Source organism: Acinonyx jubatus, chromosome B4 (assembly GCF_027475565.1).
Source record: "Acinonyx jubatus isolate Ajub_Pintada_27869175 chromosome B4, VMU_Ajub_asm_v1.0, whole genome shotgun sequence".
NCBI classification, from domain to species: Eukaryota; Metazoa; Chordata; class Mammalia; order Carnivora; family Felidae; genus Acinonyx; species Acinonyx jubatus.
In genome coordinates this window covers 110,890,359-110,910,298 of record NC_069387.1, presented here as the reverse complement: position 1 = coordinate 110,910,298, position 19,940 = coordinate 110,890,359, and positions in this window count along the sequence as shown.

Genomic DNA, 19,940 nt, shown 5'->3' with positions numbered 1-19,940 from the left:
TATTCATTCAGAATGGCTTGAAAATTTTTGAGTCATCATCCAGGAAAAACACATACAGTGTAAATAAAGGTGGTATTAATAAATAGATGTTGTTTTCACAATTTCACAGTTATTTCTGAAGAAGTGAAGTTTGAACATAGATGTTCTCCTGACTCCAGGAAAGCCTCACTTCAGATCAGGCACATGCTATTTCTAGGTCTTTTAACATGAATTTTATGTTTTCAAAATCCTCAAATTAGGAGCGCCTTGGTGGCTCAGTCAGTTAAGCAACTGACTCTTGAAATCAAGAGCCTGCTTGAGATTCTGTCTCTCCCTCTCTCTCTGCCCTTCCCCTGCTTGCATTCTCTCTCTCTCTCAAATAAAAAAAACCCAGTTTTTTAATAAAAAAATAAAATCCTCAATTTACAGATTTCCCTCTATTTGTTCACATAGGTAAAGTTTGTTTTCTCTTAAACTAATCAATGAGCCTATTGGCAAGAGACCCTCTATACCTTTTATTGTCCTCTATCAGAGAACACCCTTCTCCCCTGCATCATTCTGAAAGCTTTTACAGATTAACTAATTCAAACAAATGAAGAATGCCAAGGGTTACTTGTCCCAGAATAAGATTTTCTTTCATTTTAATAATGAGGGCGTATCCTCAATTTTATCTCGGCGTACCTGAAAACCCCAGCCTTTTATTTTTTGATGGGGCAATGAGTTGCCTTTATGGGCACAAGAAAAGTGTATCTTTCCGCACTAGCACAAGGCTTGGTGAAGGACAAGTTGATGGGCAATCAGAAGGTGTTCATTTCAGGCAAGTGAGTTAGAAGAAGGGCCACCTTTAGACAAACCCTAGTAGATCAAAGGCTGGATTTAAGCCCTCACTCACACCCAGGGGTATGTACTCGGAGACAGCACCTGCACTGCCCATAGGTGCCCAGGAGCCTCGTACAAAGTAGATCCTCAGGAAGTCATCTCTTTGCTTTGACTTCTGAAAGGACTTTTTAAAAAGTACTCTCCTCTTCTTTGGCAAAGAGCAGTTGCTATGGGTCCTCAGCCAATAGCCCATTGAAAGGATGGGTAGACGGCAGGTGATGATGCAAATGAGAAACAACACAAACACCACAGTAACTGCTCAGAGATAAGTGTCAGGATCTTTGATGAAACTTTATGTACCGTAAGGGCTGTGGACTAATACAAATAATCAGTTACTCTTGTGGAGCTCTTTATCATTTAGAAAAATCTTTTTCCTCTGGGGACTCATTATTTCACCAGATGATCATAACGACCGTAGGAGTTTCCTGATTTTTACAGAGTCAGACTATAAGTCATTTGCAGTATGCTGACCATGTTGAAGGTATGATGATGATTGTAATACAAAGCAGTAGTCAAAGGAAAGTTCAAAGGTTGAAAATGGGTAGATTGTGGAGTGTTATGTTCCTACCATTAGTGTTTCATTTTGTCTGGAAAGTATTCCCAAAGAAATGTAGGCAAACATTCAAACGTGGTAAATTCCACATAAAAATTCTGATTTTTCCACCAGACTGTTGGAGGTGAGCAGTAGCAACCCTTGTAGAAAAGGTGTGTGCCCTTTCAGTGGACACAACCTCTGCCACTAACTCCAAATATAGGTACGTGCATTTACAACCAGCAGGTTTCAAACAAAAAGAGGGTCTTGCCAGTGCCTTCTCTCTCTCATCTGGAAGTTGGGATTTTCCCTGATCATTTACCTAGCATACATATATTTATTGAATGTCTACTATGTGCATTGTTTTAAGGCTGGGACAGAGCAATACACAAGACAGACAAAGTTCCTGCCCGCACGGAGCTTTCATTCTACTAGATAGAGATCGTGATGGGGTTTAATAAGCTCGTCTATTTTGTTTCGGTGTAAAGACCATCTGCGATCATTTTGAAAGACAGTCATTCATTTAATACATTATGGTGTTTGGGGCTCTGTTGACAAGCACGCTGCATATCTTAATGACAGGAGAAAGCCCATAGTAACTCTCTTGAGGTCGGGGTGATTATGATCCTTATCTTAAGCATGATTTTACAAACAAAATCTCAGAAAGGGAATCTTGCCCATAGTTTGCAAGCTATGAAGCAGTGAAGCCATGATTCATAAACAAGTCTGACGAACACAAAAGACATTCTTTCTTGTAGGAACTTGTGCTGCTAAAAGCAATTAGCTCAAGCGTCAACATTTTGCCTAGAAGCCATCTTGCCTCAAAGTACAAGTTAATTGGGTGAATTCACTATCTTTTTAGTTGGAGCCGTACATTTTTACTGTGGGTAGGTAACACGGGGTCCATTTTGCCAATATCCTCTTTTCCTTTCCATTTTTGAATTTTTTTGCAACCTGTTTTCTTGCCTTTCACTATCCAGTCCCAAGTCCAAGAGCCACTATTTTAGGGTTTTGTTACAGCAGCAGCACACTGCTATGAACTGCCTCTCTTGGTTAAGAGTTTACCTAGAGAATATATGCTTAAACACAGAAACTTTCCCCTTTTAACCATGTAAAACCAATGGACGTATATTTGTGGTGCCGAGAAGAGTGTAGGAAAACAGATATGAGACCAGATGAAATAATTTGAGTGGTTAAGGAACATTACACTCGGTAATATTAACCATATCACATTGAACATGTAGCTGTCAACAGATTCTGCTTTATTTGCATGAATGTGAGAATAATGAGGCCTTCAAGAAACTAATTGCTAAAACAGTATCTGGCTGAGCTGCTTTATGGCTACAGCAATTTCTTTTGTTCACGGACGGAAATTCTCATAAAGCAAATGAAATACTTTCTGATGCTCTTTTTCTTAAGAGCTAATGCTTTTTTTCTTAAGAATAAAAATAACTTTTGAATTCTCATCTTCTTCATCCACAGTATATAGATCAAGGAAATTTGCGTTTGTATGTTAAAAAACAAAAAGCTGCTGGAGTAATATTTACTGTTATCTTCAGGGTATAATTTAATTGCAAGTGAAAACATGAATGCATCCCTCCATATACATAAAATATGTGTCTCTCTGATTCATAGCCCCATATCCATACAAATATTCTGAGGAAATGTATTTCTTTTAGAGAACAACTAGGCATGGTCCATAATTACTTACAAAATGAAGCAGTAAGAAACGAAGGCAATCAATTGATAAGAAATTTGGAAATGTTGAATTAACAGTTTCAAGAACATCTGTATAATGTTCAAAACAGTATTATAAAATATCTTAACACATCAATTCTTACGTTTTCTCACTGAAAACTTGTAAAGTTTCAAACTGTAAATGTGCATGAATATATATTCATATATTCATATGTATATGTGCATATATATATATATATATATATACACACATTGATTCATATATGCTTTCATATATGAACATTAAAGCCCATCATCGCGACGAGCTGTATGGTAGGACCACTTAGCACTCCATTTGACATTCACAGCTTTTCAAATTTTGACTTCACCACTACCTCCAAATAATCTTGTACATATAATTTCAGAGATACATTGATGGAATTTAAATGAAATTATGATCATACTTCTTTAAAGACACAACTGATTTTGGGGTACCTGGGTGGCTTGGTCAGTTGAACATTCGACTTTAGCTCAAGTCATGATCTCGAGGTTCCTGAGTTCAAGCTTCACATTGGGCTCAGTGCTATCAGCACAAAGCCCGATTTGGATCCCCTGTCCCCCTCTCTCTGACCCTCCCCAAATTGTGCTCTCAAAAATAAATAAGTATTTAAAAAATTTTTTAAAGATAAAAAAGAGACACAGCTGATTTCAAATCTTATTTTTATATATCTTAATACTAAAAGTGAAAATGAAAGAGATACTGGTTTCTACCAAACTTTTAAGAGACTGATAATATGGTCTTCTTTAGTGGAGGAATATTTTTTGAGAATACATATATATAAGATCATTTATCCAGTTTTTAAATTGATTTGTTATCACAGTCCCAAATTTCTATTCATTCATTCATTCATTCAACAAACATTTATTTAGCATCTATAGGGGTACCCACTGTGCTGATACTAAAGATAATAGGGCAGGGGAGCCTGGGTGGCTCAGTCAGTTAAGCTGCTGACTCTTAATTTTGGCTCAGGTCATGATCTTGCAGTTCATGAGTTTGGGCCTCACATCAGCCTCTGTGCTCCATAGCACAGAGCCTGCTTTGGATCCTCTGTCTCCCTCTCGATGCCCTTTCCCCACTCTCTCTCTCTCTGTCTCTCAAAAATAAATAAATGTTAAAAAAATTTTTTTTAAAGATAATACTGCAACATTTTTATCCTCAAGAAATATACAAAATACACTGTATTGTAAGGGGAGAAAGACATATAAACAAACAAACACAAATGTTATAGTTGATTTGAGAAAAGTCTGTCCTACATACATGACATTGTGAATGGCAAAAATGAATTAATAACTTCTTCTAAGAATCGAGACAATGGCACAGATCAAGTTACACTTGAAACAGAATTTATATTTTATGTATGGTTTTTTTTTGGTGGTGGTGTTTTTTTTGTTTGTATTTTTTGTTTGTTTGTTTGTTTGTTTGTTTAGAGAGGGAGAGAGAGAGTGTGTCCAGCGTGGAGACTGACTTAGGGCTCAATCTCATAACAGTAAAATCATGACCTGAGCTGAAATCAAGAGTTAAAACCCTTAAGCCACTGAGCCACACAGGTACCCTGAGAAGTTATATTTTAAATGAATATTGAAACTTAAGTAAATTTCACTAATTCACAGAAGAGAAAACAAAGCATGAGCAATGAGCCAGGGGGTATGAAACAATATGATGCATTTGGGGTCTTCTAGGCTATTCACTATGGTTGATTTTCAGATAGGTCATGGAAAGACACATTAAAAGATGAGGCTGGAGACCTAGCAAGAGCCTGCCATTGATCTTGTATTTGAAGTAGTGAGATTTGTTTCTGTATTGTTCAAGAAGATAGCCACAGCCATATGTGGTTGTTTATTTTTATTATTTTTTTTAACATTTATTTATTTTTGAGACAGAGAGAGACAGAACATGAATGGGGGAGGGTCAGAGAGAGAGGGAGACACAGAATCTGAAACAGGCTCCAGGCTCTGAGCGGTCAGCACAGAGCCTGACGTGGGGCTCGAACTTACGGACCGTGAGATCATGACCTGAGCCGAAGTCAGACGCTTAACCGACTGAGCCACCCAGGTGCCCCCATATGTGGTTGTTTAAATTTAACTTCAATAAATTAAAATTAAATATAATTAGAATTAAATTGCACCATCACCTCAGCCACATTTCAAGTGCTTAATTGCCTCTATGTCTAATGGCTGCTATTTGGGACAGTACAGATATCGATCATTTTTATCATTGTGGAAAATTCTACTGGACAGCACTATATCATTTACACTGGGAATCCCAAATTTTAATGCCTACAAAGACCAGACATATAAAAAAATAAATGAAAATCTGGCTATATATATATATATATATATATCATGTAAAATGCCTATGGGACATCCCAGAGGGAATGTTCAGTAAAAAGAGGAATCGAAAATTATAGAGAGCAGAGCAAATGTCCAGACAGTAGTGCAGTGTTTTGTAAATAAAGGCTATTGACACACCAGCATGCACATTTATTTACTCAATGTCTATAGCTGCCTTTTGCTCTACAATGACAGAGCTAAATAGTTACAAAAGAGACTTATGGCCCAGACATCAAAAAAAATTAATACCTGGACTTTTTCTTAGAAAAAGTTTTCTGATTCCTGCTCTAGAGCAAGAGATTAGTTACTCCATAGTAAACACACACCGCTCAACCAAATGTGTGGGTTAAGCCCATTCATTCATTTATTTAATCAATTTGAAAATATTATTTATTAAGAAGTATTTGTGTGCCAGGATTAGATTAACAAATGATACATGGAAATTCTTCAGGAAAAGGATGCATCTTTTAAAAGGATGCAGATATAATCGTGATACGGGAAAGGACTTAATAATAAAGACTTTTTTTTTCCTCAAGACATCACAAGGAAAATCATACCAAGGCAAATATGTGAGTCCTTCCAGTTTTAGCAGTCTTCAGTTTTGTTTAGGTTCATGAAAATTTTTACTGGAATGTTAGGTGATATTGGCTTCTCTGTCATTTCTTCCAGAGTAATTCAACTTAAATAATCAACAATCCAGAAATGTGAAAAGGATTCCAGACTGACATCTGAAAACTCCAAAAGAACTTCTAGCACAAGTAGGCCATTGATGCTGTGGTTTGAAGAGAGGACTGTTCCTGGCATAACTACAACTCCAATAAACTAGGTGACCATTCACCTATGCAATCACTCATTCATCCATCCATTTATTTAGCAAACATTCTTGAAGTGCCTACTGTTTAACAAGAACTGTTTTGACCTTGCAGATAAAAAAGAAAAATGAACAAAGAAAAACGATTCTAGGAACCAACATAGATATTAACCTAGCTGAGGAAATTATGTCTTATAGAGTTCTAAGGGAATATAATGGTAAAGTTTAAATAGCTGGTGGAAAATTGAACAATTTCATCAACTTCTATTTCTTTACCAAATCCCATTAAGATATCAATAAAAAGAGACTTTTTAAAAAAATGTTTATTTTTGAGAGACAGAGTGCGCATGTGCACGTGCTTGTGCAAGTGGGGGAGGGGGAGAGAGAAAGGAGGACAGAGGATCTGAAGCAGACTTTGTGCTGACAGCAGCGAGCCCAATGTAAGGCTTGAACTGCAAGATCATGACCTGAGCCAAAGTCAGACGCTCAACTGACTGAACCACCCAGGCACCTCAAAAAGTCTTAAAAAATACGTCAAAAAGGATGGTAAAAAGAGAAAATAAGACTGTGGCAATAGAACTTTGGAAGCCAGAAAGAAGGGTAAAGCTCACTGACTTAAAAGAACTAAGACATTTCCAGTTTCAGCAACAATGTGTAAGAATCTTGGAAGTAACTCCTGTTACAGTAAGAAAAAGCTGAACAAACTGAGCATCAGTGACCTTCTTGGACTCATAAGAAAATGGAGGTTTCAGGGCAGGTTTCAGGGCAAAATACTATACTGAAATCTGGCTAAACAGGTGAATTCAGAGTCACAGCCGGAATGTGCTTAAGTGGAGCAGAAGCCACTGTAGCCATAAACTGACACAAACACATAAGTGGCACTTTTGAGCAGTCACTGAAGGCTGAATGTGTACTACCATGACAATGAGAAACTTCTTGGTCTTCAATGTTAAGGTGACCTTACATTTTCAGGATTTTTGCCTCTGGAAACTCCACCAGGTTCTCAAGCTGAAGATCTGAGGAAGATCTTCTTGTGATTTTGGAATGGGAGAAGATGAGTAAATACTATGTAATGTTCCTGGAATGTTCCCTGTAACAAAGATCTATTTCAGGGAAAAGGCTTGACCGGAGCCTTATCCCAGTTGGGGGAAGGGGGTTCCCACCGCTCCAGCTTGTCCAGCCTTCATGTTGTACCAAAGCAAATTTGGGGTTGGTGGGGGATGAGGCTATACCAGGGGACAGATGTGAAGGTCACAGCCCAGACATATAGGCACACTAAAAACTAAGATTTTATTGTGAGACTATTGAATGCCTCCCCCTTCCTTTTCATAACACAATAAGCTCCATTATTGGGATGCTTGGGTAGCTCAATTCGTTAAGCAACCAATTCTTGATTTCAGCTCAGGTCATGATCTCGTAGTTCCTGAGATCAAGCCCACGTAGGGCTCTGTGCTAACAATGCAGATCCTGCTTGGGATTCTCTTTCTCCCTCTCTCTTTGCCCATCTCTCTCTCTCTCTCTCTGTCTCTCTCTCAAAAACAAATAAATAAACTTAAACAAATAATAAGCTCCATTATAATAACAGTAGATTATTGTAAAAAGAGATTCATGGCACTCCCTTTGAGGAAGGGTACTTAGGAAAATTCAAAGGCAAGTGAGGAGACAAGGGCATTAGAAGATTTTGAAACTTTTGTCACTTAAAGCCACAAAAAATACACAGTCCAATTCCTAAACATATTAATGCACATCCTCATGCTACAGGCTTATTGACCTCAGTTCTCACCTAATACAACATGCTTGGCTCTCAACAAAAAATTATAAGGCAAGCTAAAAAGCAAGGAAAAATAAGAAACAAAGTAATCCTAACATATATGTTAACATTAACGTATAACATAGATGTTGGCATATTCACAGGGGATTTTTAAAAACTTTGATAATGTGTGGCAGTTCTAATGGAAAAAATAGACAACATGAAAGAACAGTTGGGTAACAGTAGAGAGATGGAAACCCAGAGGAAAATTACAAAAGAAATGCTAGAAATCCCAAATTCATAACAGATACAAAGAATGCCCATGACACGTGCATTAGTAAATTAGATATAAGACATGTCTGAAGAAAGAATAAGTGAGCTTGAAGATAGATCAATAGAAACTTCACAAACTGGCATTTGAAGAGAAAGAGACAATGAAAAAAAACAAAACAACAAAACAAAACAAAACAAAACCCAGAACATCCCCAAACTGTAGAATAATGTCAAAAGATATAACATACTCATAATTGTAATAGCAGAAAAAGAAAGAAAACGTTGATGTTATAATGGCTGAAAGTCTTCCAAAATTTATAATAGATACCAAACCACAGATCCAGGAAGGTCAGAAAACACTAAGCAGGATCCACACTGGAACACAACATCAAGGCAATTTGTATTTAGAGCCTCTCTCCCACCTCCCCAAAAGAGAGAGACAAAAAAAGTTCCCCAGAGGGGAACAAATGTACTTACCTATAGAGGAACAAGTATACAGTGGACTTCTTTTTATAAGAAATCATGTAAGGAAGAACAAGGTGGGATGAATTGAAAACGTTGAAAGGAAAGAAATAAGTACCAGCCAGGAATTCTATATCTGGAAAAATTATCCTTCAAAGTGAAAGATAAATAAAAACTTCCTTAGACAAAAACTGAAGAAATTTATTGCCAGCATACCTGTATGCACACACAAAAATATGTCAAAAGATTTCTTTAGGCAGAAGGAAAATGATATAAGCCACAAACTTGGATCTACCTAAAGAAGGCTGTCAGAGGAAAAAATAAAGAAAGACAAAATAAAAATATTTTATTTTTTATTCTTATTTGATATAAAATATAACTTTTATAAAGTCATAATAGCTGGGTGCCCGAGTGGCTCAGTCAGTTAAGCATCTGACGCTAGTGGTTTCAGCTCAGGTCATGACCTGACAGTTTGTGAGTTTGAGCCCCACGTAGGGCTCTGCACTATAAGTGCATGGCCTGCTTGGGAATCTCTCTCTCCCTCTCTTTGTCCCTCCCCCACTTACTAAACAAACAAACAAATAAATAAATAAAGTAAATAAATTTAATAAAAAAACAGACAAAGCAGAAAAAGGGAAAAAAGAAAGAAGGAACAAGTTCGGCAAATAGAACAAAGTTACAAACATGTTAGATATTAACCAAACTATGTCAAGAATAGTTCTCCATGTGAATGGTCAAAACACCAATTAAAATTCAGAAACTGTCAGAATGGATAAAAAAGCAAGGCCCACCTTCACATTGTCTCACAGAAACCAACTTTAAAAACAAAGTCTCAGATTGGTTAAAAGGGATAGAGCAAAATACGCTAACAATAAGCAAAATAAAACTAAAGAAGTTGTATTAATTGCAAACGAAACATACTTCAGAGCAAGGAAAATTATCATGGGTAAATGAGCATCACATCATGATAAAGGAGTAAATTTTAATTTCTATTAAATGTGTACGTACTTTACAACAAATTGCCAAGTCAAGTTAGACAAAAGCTGATAACATTGAAGGCAGGTATGAACAAATTCACCACTAAAGTTGATGCCTTCAACACTACTCTTTCAGTAAGTAATAGATCAAGCAGAAAATTGGAATATATATAACCTGGATATCACTATCAATCAACTTGATCTAACTGATATTTATGGAATGCTCCAACCAATGACAGCAGAGGACACATCCTTCGCCAGCGTGCACAGAACAGTCATCAGGATTGAACACATGCTGGGACATAAAATATGCCTTAACCAGGTTAATAGATTAGAAAACATAGAAGGTATGTTCTCAAACTCCGTGGAAATAAGAGATAGTGGTCAAAACCCCAAGTAGTTGAAATTAGACAACATACTTTTAAATAACTTTTGGGTTAAAGAAGACAAGTGTTTGGGTCAAAGAAGAGAAAGTTTCATTTGAAGCAAATGAAAATGAGAATACAAATTATCAAAACTTGTGGAATACCATAAAAACAGTGGTAAGAAGGAATTTATAGCAATAAGTGCATATATTACAAAAGAAGAAAGATTTGTAGCCAATTTCATCTTAAAAAACTAGACAAAATTCAAAAAAAATTAATCTTATAGGGGTGCCTGGGTGGTTCAGTTGGTTAAGCATCAGACTCTTGATTTCAGCTCAGGTCATGATCTCACGGTTCATGAGATTGATCCCTGTGTCAGGCTCTGTGCTGATAGTATGGAGCTTACCTGGGATTCTCTCTCTCTCTCTCTCTCTCTCTCTCTGCCCATCCCCTGTTCTCTCTCGCTCTCTCTCAAAATAAATAAATAAACATTAAAAAATTAATCTTATGAAGAGCCAAAGTTTTAAAAAATGACATGGTACCTCTAATTTTTATATGCCTGTAATGATCTGGCTTAGAGCTATTTGTAAATATGAGAAATTGGAGTACAGTGTGTTATAAACTCAATGTTTGTATTCCCCCCAAATTCATATACTGAAATCTGATCCTCAGTGTGAAGGTATTTGGAGGCAGGGACTTTGAGAGGTAGTTACGTCATGAGGGTTGGGCCCTCATGAGTGGGATTCACGCTCCTATAAAAGAGGCCTGAGAGAAGGTGCCGTGTGAGATTATAGCAAAAAGACGATGGTCTCTGAACCAGGAAGCAGGAGCTCACCAAACACTGAATCTGCCAACGCCTGTTCCTGGACTTCCCAGCCTCCAGACCTGTGAGAAAAAAATACCTTGTTTGTAAGCCACACAGTGTCTGGTATTCTATTGTAATGGCCGGTACGGACCGAGACACCATGTTTTCTTCACAGATGTACTAGGAAATGACTGTTGGACACTGTTAGATTTTCATGGGCCTTTTTCTTAGGGATGGGATCACGTGAACATAAAATGTCAGTATTGCCCTGGTTGCAGAGGGGCTTGGGGGAGAATCAGCCACCACTTTCCTCAACCACATGGTAGCATGTTTGAAAACCCCTGGATTAAGTTATAATTCATCACACTTTATAACAAAATCAAAAATATAGTCCATTTAGCATTTCTAGCCTCTCAACAATATATAAACAGTTACGTATGAGTCTATTAGCCCATTTCATGACTTTTATATACTATTAATCCATTGTATTTTGTTTAGGGACTTGTGCCAAATGTCTAGTGGTTTAGTTTCGATGATTTAACAATTATGGAGCAACCATATGACCGATACATCAGGAATGATGAAGTTGAAAAGACATGGCCCCTACATTTAACCAACTCATAGTGTAGCGAGATAAACAATTACAAAGACCTTTTCAAAGTAATGGAAAATACTATGAACTCTCTCTTTTTTTTTGAGTTTAGTTATTTACTTTGGGAGAGAGAATGCGGAAGGGGCAGAGAGATAAGGAGAGAGAAAGAATTCCAAGCAGGCTCCACATTGTTGGCACAAGACCTGACGTCGGGCTCGAACCCATGAGCTGTGAGATCATGACCTGAGCCAAAGTTGGACACTTAACTGACTGAGCCACAAAGGTGCCCCATGTGAGCTTGATTCATGTGAAAACATAGCTTGTTTTTCCCTACGTGATAGGGCTGGAAGCCCTTGTGCCTGCTGTCATGGGCCACAGACCATCGCCCAGATCTCCTCAGCAGAGATTGAGACACTCACCTTCTAGCTGCCAGAATTTTTGAAGACTGACAGTTCACAGCAGGGTCCCATTGGTGAAGGGAGCTACCTTGCCTAAAGTTTAGCCCCTTCCCAGGGATGATTCCTCTGGCCAATGTTGGGGAACGGAAGTTCAGCTGCCTTGCCAAAGGAATTCAAGTTAAGTCTCAAGTCCTTTCAGCTTCAGAGCTTCCCGCCTGACCAGCTGAGGCTGAGGTTGTCACTGCAACGCAGCACCAATGCTCCATATGTCTCATCCTGCTTCCTTTCTGCCTTACAAGGGTTGTTTCTGAGCGCTTTCTCCAGTCAACCTCCCGAAAGAAAGCTTTGGCTCAGAATCTGCTTCCTGGTGAAACTGACCTGAGATATCTCTGACTATAGGCACACATAAGCATCCCAAGTGTCAAGGAAAATCCTGAGGGGCCAGACTGGACACAGGATTAGGCATTAATTAAGGGAATTGGTTAGGAAAGATCTAATGTGGGATTTATAGGGTATTAGAAGATCCTTGAGACTTAGACTACTGACACCTGCTCCAATAACTTCACCCAGTAAGAGCAGAGTGGCTGATCAGCCCGGGACCCATTTAGAGTACTTTTAACACATAGAAAATAAGATTATCATAGCCCTTACACTGCTGCTATTGGGAGTCTCTGTGTCATTTCAAAAACATGAAGAACTAAGGATACATTTCCCACCTGATTCCAACAAACTAAAGCAGCCTTAGGTGGGAAGCCCCCAAATATATATATGCCTGACATCTATTATGGACTAATCATTACTAACATTAAATTAAATATAAAATATTGGAATTTGGTTTTTAAAGTCTTGGATTAGGGGTTATTAAATATTTCCCAAGGAGTAAAACCTCTGCCATTGATAACAGGCGATGCGATTTTAGATGATCCATCGATGAACAGTTTTATTAGAATAATTTCATATTTCCTTAAGCATGTAACAGAAAATACAACTACCATACAATGATGTGGTTTTTCAGATTTTGTTACTGTTTAGAACAATAACCATTAAGTAAATAAGGAATGATCAATACGTAACATACATAATCATGGAGGAAAACAGGAGATGATAAAAACTTATGCCATTGGTCATCAGCTGACTGAATTTTGAGGGTCACTAACTTATGGGGGAAATGGCAGTGGTAACGGAAAGTTGCAGTGTGGAAAAGCTTGGGCTTGGAAATGGAAGTGGAGAGGCACATAAGAAAAATTTAGACAGATGTGATTTTGCTATTCTATGTGTGAGTGCCTGGGTGTCATCTGTGGGGCTTTGAAGAACAAACAGGGATGGTGATGTCTCAACTCTGCAGTAAGGCAGGGAAGCTGGAAGGGCTGAGCTCCTCAAAATTACCCCTCCGAAATGGTACTCGGCTTAGGTGGCACTTTGACTTGATCCTCTGCCAATCTAAGGGGACTTTGTCAGCAAAGACAGGTTCTTCTAGTTGTTTAAGGGCAGGTAACACGGAAAAAATGAATGTGGGTGCCTTGGGGTTTGTGGAACCTTAGGTCCTAAGGGCTAATTTTCAACAACTATTTACCTTGTCCCACTATGTGCCGTACCTGTTTGAAGCATAAGAGACGGAGCAGTAAAGAAAAGAAGCACATATCCCTGCCCCAGTGGAGCTTTCATTCCGATACCCATACCCTGGATGTAGGTATACATTAAGTATGTATACATTAAGTTATACATAAGTTATACATTAGTATACATTAAGTTTGTGGTGAACTACATTATGGCTCTTAAATGATCAATGAAAGAAACTTCACATCTCCCGAGGTACCTTTGGTCTAATACTGATTTTTTCCCCCCTCAAAATCTTTATATGATGCTTAAATTATTTCTCTTGTTTGGAATTAAACATTTAAGTGGTTAGTTGTTAATTTCAACATACTCAATATTTTGAAAGCGCTTTACAGAAATAGATGCTATTCTTTCAGAAAGAACGTGTTTTTAGTACTTTCCTCAAAACAGCCAGCTTGTGTAGAAAATATTTCTAGCAAGACTAAGGTTTATTTGACTATGCTAAGTTGGTCTAACTGTATTTTATAATCACAAAACATGGCCTTATATTCCTGGTTTCACAGAACTGCTGTGACAAGACACAGATACTTTACTGAAGCTCGGTTATCAAGACTGAGCAGAGAACTGAAAATAAATGCCTGGTGATAAGGAGTTAGTACCATCATTCCAAATGCATTAGCTGGTCTTCAGATTATGTCCTCAACGCTTGTAAACAAACACTTGGTGACATTAAAACTTTCTGGGTGAATTGCTTTCTATAGACAATCTGTGTATTTTAATTGTTATGCTCAGTTTGGTAGTGATTTTAATTAAAAATGTGAGGTGTCTTTCAATTTCCTCTGTGACATAAACATAGCAAGCCCCCAGGCCCAATGACTAGGATTTATTGGTTGAGACCAGGGATGTTCTCCAAGAAGAAACCCTTTCTTTTGAAGAAGCCCTTGTGATAATTTCCTTACATTCACTATCTTCTCACTTAAATATATACATAGTTTTAAACAAGCAAAGAAAAAAAAAAGAAAGCTTTTTTTTTCTAAATTAAAAATTTATTGTATGATTTTACTTAAAGGAGGTATCTAGAATAGGCAAATCTATGGGGATTGTAGAATAGGGTTTACTGAGGACAAAGGGGAGAAAGAAATGAGTTATGGTTTAGTGGGTACAGAGTTTCTGTGTGGGATGATAAAAAGTTCTGGAAATGGAGAATAGTGGTGGATGCTTTGTAAATGTACTTAATGCCCCCAAATTGAACATTTAAAATATAAAGTGATAACGTGTTATGTATATCTTTACCACACACGTGGGCGCGCGCACACACACACACACACACACACACACACAAATACACACACAGCCTTTGAAACCACCAGATTTGCAAAGGCATCACTAAATACTTCCTAGTGTAATGTGGGTGTCACCATGTATGAAAACATTCCAGCTAGCCACCATCAAGATCTGCAACTTACGAAGTTTTTTTGGGGGGGCGGGTGACAGTGGGGTTTGTGGGTCCAGAGTCGACAACCAAGAAAGAATTCTTGAAGGTGTCTTTGGTGCAAAAAGGTGACTTGATTGAAACACAGGGACAGGACCCATAGGCAGGAAGAGCTGCCCAGGGACCATGAGGAAAGACTGGTTATATACTATGGGGTTGGGGGAGGTAAAGTCCAGGGGAAGTTTCCAGTGAGATTTTCATATGCTAAAGAAGATTTCAGCCATAGTGGAAGCCTAGCTATTGTCAGGCTAAAGTTGCTTTTCCCTCTAGCCAAGCATTAACATTAAGACGGTAAAGGAGTTCCTGGAGAAACATTTTACTCTGCCTGCCTCAAGTATTTGTCAATGGGCTTCAGGTTACAAGGAAATTTAGTTCTATCTGCCGTCTCCTTCTTTGTTTCCCACATTACTATGGAGGGGTGATGGAGACTTAGGTCCTGCAAGATGATGATTTCTATCAGTTAGCCATTTGTTTTTCCCCTTTCCTTTGTTCTTGGGCAGCCAGGAGTGCCTGAGGAACATCACACATATCCCGCCTGGGTGGGGGGTTGGGGGTGGTGTTTGCGGCCTGGCCTGTCAGCTTGCCTTATGCTCCCTCATCACAACTACATGAAAAAAAAAAAACCTCAATATTTCCTATAATCTCTCAGCAGCTTTTGCTATGTGGTTTTACTCTCATCAGAGAGGCACATAATGTTCTTATCATTCAGAAGTTTACCAAATCACCTATTTAAAGTGCTGCTTTGATAACACAAACTTCTATGGTTGTTGGCCTATGGGAAGAATTAAATGCTCTGTTTCTGGTTAGATTTCGTATTGTTACAGACCATGAGTAATGCTAGGGAAGTTACTGAAAATGGCCTCCAGGAATGAAGATGTTTCATGAGAAGCCAACCTTTTGATGAAGAAAGCTCCAAAGAGATTTAAACCTGATACACCAAATGTGATCATGCCTCAATTTTCTTTTTTATCCCCATAGACTCATAATTATAAAGTAAGTGCTCATATTGGTGATTTAATCCTTTTATAAATGATATGCTTAGACATCATTCTATTAAAAATGAGCATATAAATCATTTGTGAAGAGTAATATTTCCTCAGGTATTTGAAGTGGATTTATTCAAAATACAGGATTGTTTCCAAATATAAAAGCTCTCATATGATTTAAATGGGAAAGCATGTTTCACTTTGTTTGTCATGTTAATATATATCTGCATCAAAAAATTCATCTCATGAATTATTAAAGAAATAACCTCAACAAGGCAAATTACAAGGAATGAATTATTGCTATTACAGGGACAACTTGAATCAAATCAAATCAAGTCCCTTGAATCTCAAGGGACTATAACCATCTCAGAAACAAGTTCCTAAACTAAGTCATTATTGTACAGTACAGACATTAGAACAACACTTTTCATGCGTTTGCCTACTTAAATTCTGGAGGGCTCTATTCTGTGGCGGAGCATTTACTTTTCCTAGGATACAAGGTAAATAGAAAGGAGAATATTTACAGACCAAATAGGTGCCACACAGCCAATACACATTGCACAGACATGACCTGCATTTGAGTGCTCCAAACTAAACAGGACAGAACTTTCAGGCTGGAGTACTAATGAAAAACAAGACGAAGAAGAAAACGATCTCTTAGAGTCCTCGGCCCATTCTAACATTTTCATTACTTGACATAAACTCACAGAGCTTCTCCTCCATGGTTCTGTTCTACCCTATTTACAAATATAGACTCATTGTATCGTCCTGTGAAATAAGGTGTGATCAGGAATGGGGAAACCGCCTGAGGTCACACAGATAATCAGTGGCAGAGCCGAGAATCAAACCTGAGAATCAAACCTGAGTCGTCTGTCTGGCCCCAGGGTCTGTGTACTCAATGATCACACGATGTATGCTACCTCCCTGAAAAATGAAGTGGTCTCTGTTGAAAGTAATTACAAATACAGGGTGTTCTTTGTTTCTGCAATTCAGGCATTGCACATTATTTGATTCAATCTTATCTTGGGCTTGAACTCAACTTTCATCCTCATCTAGTATATTTTCCTTTGTTTGGAAAGGAAGCATAGCATTGCCAAAGGAGTGCTTCAGTGGGTTTATGGTAGCAAGCCTTGTTTCCAGTAGCACCAGTCAATTAGTAAGTAAACAGGCAGGAGCTCGGCCAGGAGGTGGTCTTCCAGGAAACGGGAAGGTCTGGCTTTTATCTCTCTCTTTTGTAGTTTCCACTCACTCCCAAGATGCACATCTCCTGAGCTGATGTCCTCTGTAAAATGTCAACAATTCTGCCTTCGCTCAGTATGGGAAGCCTTCATTCAACATGAAGTCTTACCCTGTGTGAGACTTCACAGGGAAAGATTCTACATTAATCTTTCCTTTTTTTAAGCCCATAATTCAGATTGCATGATTTCTCCTTAATTTCTCGCACTAGAGTCACCATCAAGGCTACAAATCATTTTCGTACCCTAAAAGCTGAATTCATATAAAATGGTCAATTCCTTATGAGTTTTGCAGACATCCAGAGCTTTACGTAGCTTTATTTTGATTGTGACTCTTCTCCATTTAAAGAATGTTCTCCCAGGAGAGAAAGATGCCTGTAAAGAAGTTGACTCTGTCTTTGCTTACATGACAAAAGCATCTGGTTAGGATGGCAGAGAACAGAGAGGGGGGGGCGCATGGTTTCTTCAAGCCTCAGCTCTGTGCTTTTAGAATTGATTATGCGAGGGGCATCTAGGTGGTTCAGTCAGTAGAACATGTGACTTTTGATCTTGGGGTTGTGAGTTCCAGCCCCACATTGGGTGTAGGGACCACTTAAAAATACAATCTTACAAAAACTGATAATAAGAATTGATTATAATATGCCTCAATGATAGGGTTATCATGAGTCTTACCTGAGATAATGCACTGAAAGAACACAACCAAGAACCGGTGCTCCAAACATTCATCCTTAATATATCACAGAAGCTTCCTGGGCAGTGGGCCTATTTTCACCATGTCCATCTGCTTGTTACTAAGGTATTAATACATCAAGACTAAAGCAAGAACTTCCTTACTAGTTTCCTTGATTCTAGTTTCACCACCCTGCAGAAACTTGTTAGCGTTTATTTGCTAAAATAAAACTTTCATCATGGTATTATATATATATTACCTCATCCAAATACCTTTGGTAACATCCAGCTGACACCACATTAATTGGTAGATATTAACTACCAAGTGTGTATGGTGAGCAAATGAATGAGTAAACGAGTGCCCTATGGGAGACTTTCAAGTCTTTTCACAAACCCTACCTTCATTTCTTACTTCAGCTCCTGTTAGTTATGACCATAAACAGGGACATTCATTTACTGCGTGACTTCAACATGTCAGACACCATGGCAGTTGTTGAATATTCAAGAATGACAAAAGGGCCCATGGCTTCTTTGAAAGAAAACATCCACTTAAGCCCCATTGACTTATTTATTGTCTCTCGCCTTCCCATTGCCAAGATTTTGATAGCGTTGTTCTGTCAGACTAAAAAGCTCTCTCTCTTCTTTCACATTCTTTTTGGCCTTCAGGATTCAGCTCAAATTGTACCTTGTTCTCCATAAACACTTACCTAACTATCCATGTGTAAAATGATCTCTCCCCCACCCCTCCTCTGCCTTTCTAAGACAATTATTTTTAATTATATCATACTTTACTTTGCCTAGGAATTATAATTATATAATGCATTATCAGTTTCATGGTATGATAACTCTAAAATTCTATTAAATATATATATTTAAATAAATATATATTCGATATATATAGGTAGATTATGTCCTATCTCCTTACCGATGTGAGTTCTTTAAGGTCATGACTTTCACATTGCCCTTTTTATTTCCTGGTATCTTCCATAGCACCTAGTATTAATATTTTCTCACATGGTGATCCCTCAGTCAGTATTTGCTGGTTGATTGATCAATTATTTGCTAAGTTATGGGAAATTTCCTATGTAACAGAAAGGTATGTTCTTTGTTCACAGTACCAGATATTTAATCAATGTTGACTTGTTGTTTCAGTACAAACTACTTAATTTATGAAAACAATAAAAATCCCTTGACTGCCATTGATAAATGAGATGCTTCTGAGTGTTCAAGAAAAGAGGCAGAGAATTCAGGAATTGAATACATCCCTGTGGTAAAGAGAGCTACATATCTCCATAATTTTTCCTTATCGTCATTCATAACTTTCCATGTCCCATGTTTATTCCTATTACCGTTTCATTGCTCAAGTAGAGATTCTTCACCTAGAGTCTCTGGATCCTTATGAAGTCCATGAATGCCTTTCAGCAGGACATAGAACCCAGAAACATGTTATACCTAAGGCAAAGCAGACAGTTATTTAGCTATATGTACTAACCTACTTTAAACCTCCCTGAAAACCTATGAAGTAGGTAATACTATGCTTATCCACATTTTATAGATTAAAAACCTGAGTGTCAGAGAGGTTCGGTTATTTATATAAGGCACAAGTACACTGAACATGATGGTGAGGGGTTTGGGGAGTGGAGGCTTGTGGGAAAGAAAGATGGCCAAGGTCATAGTTTTCTACTACCAGATTGTGTTTCAAGCCACCCGGCATTCAAGGCTGTCCTGAACTTCACCTGAGGCTTCTTTCTTGGCTAAAGAAAAAATACCTGTCCTGGGTGACAAAATAAAGCACCAGACAATCCATTGCAGCCCCCGACCTGACTTTGAAGAGTCAGTCTAAGAATAAACCAGTCACATCAGGTTTGTGAAGATAACCACTTGTTTCCAGACCTCTTAGAAAATAAAAGGGTGTCCAAAGGAGACCTTTCTAAATTCTGGCATGTTTCACATCTTTAATATACAGGTACAATTTAAATCACTTGTATTTGATGTTGGTGAGGAAGAGTGACTAGCCTTGAAATGAACTTTGACAACATGTAGAATATAGTTACCCTGTTAACTAGTGGGTTGTCAGTAGAAATCATAGTTTAAGTGTCTTTAACAGCAG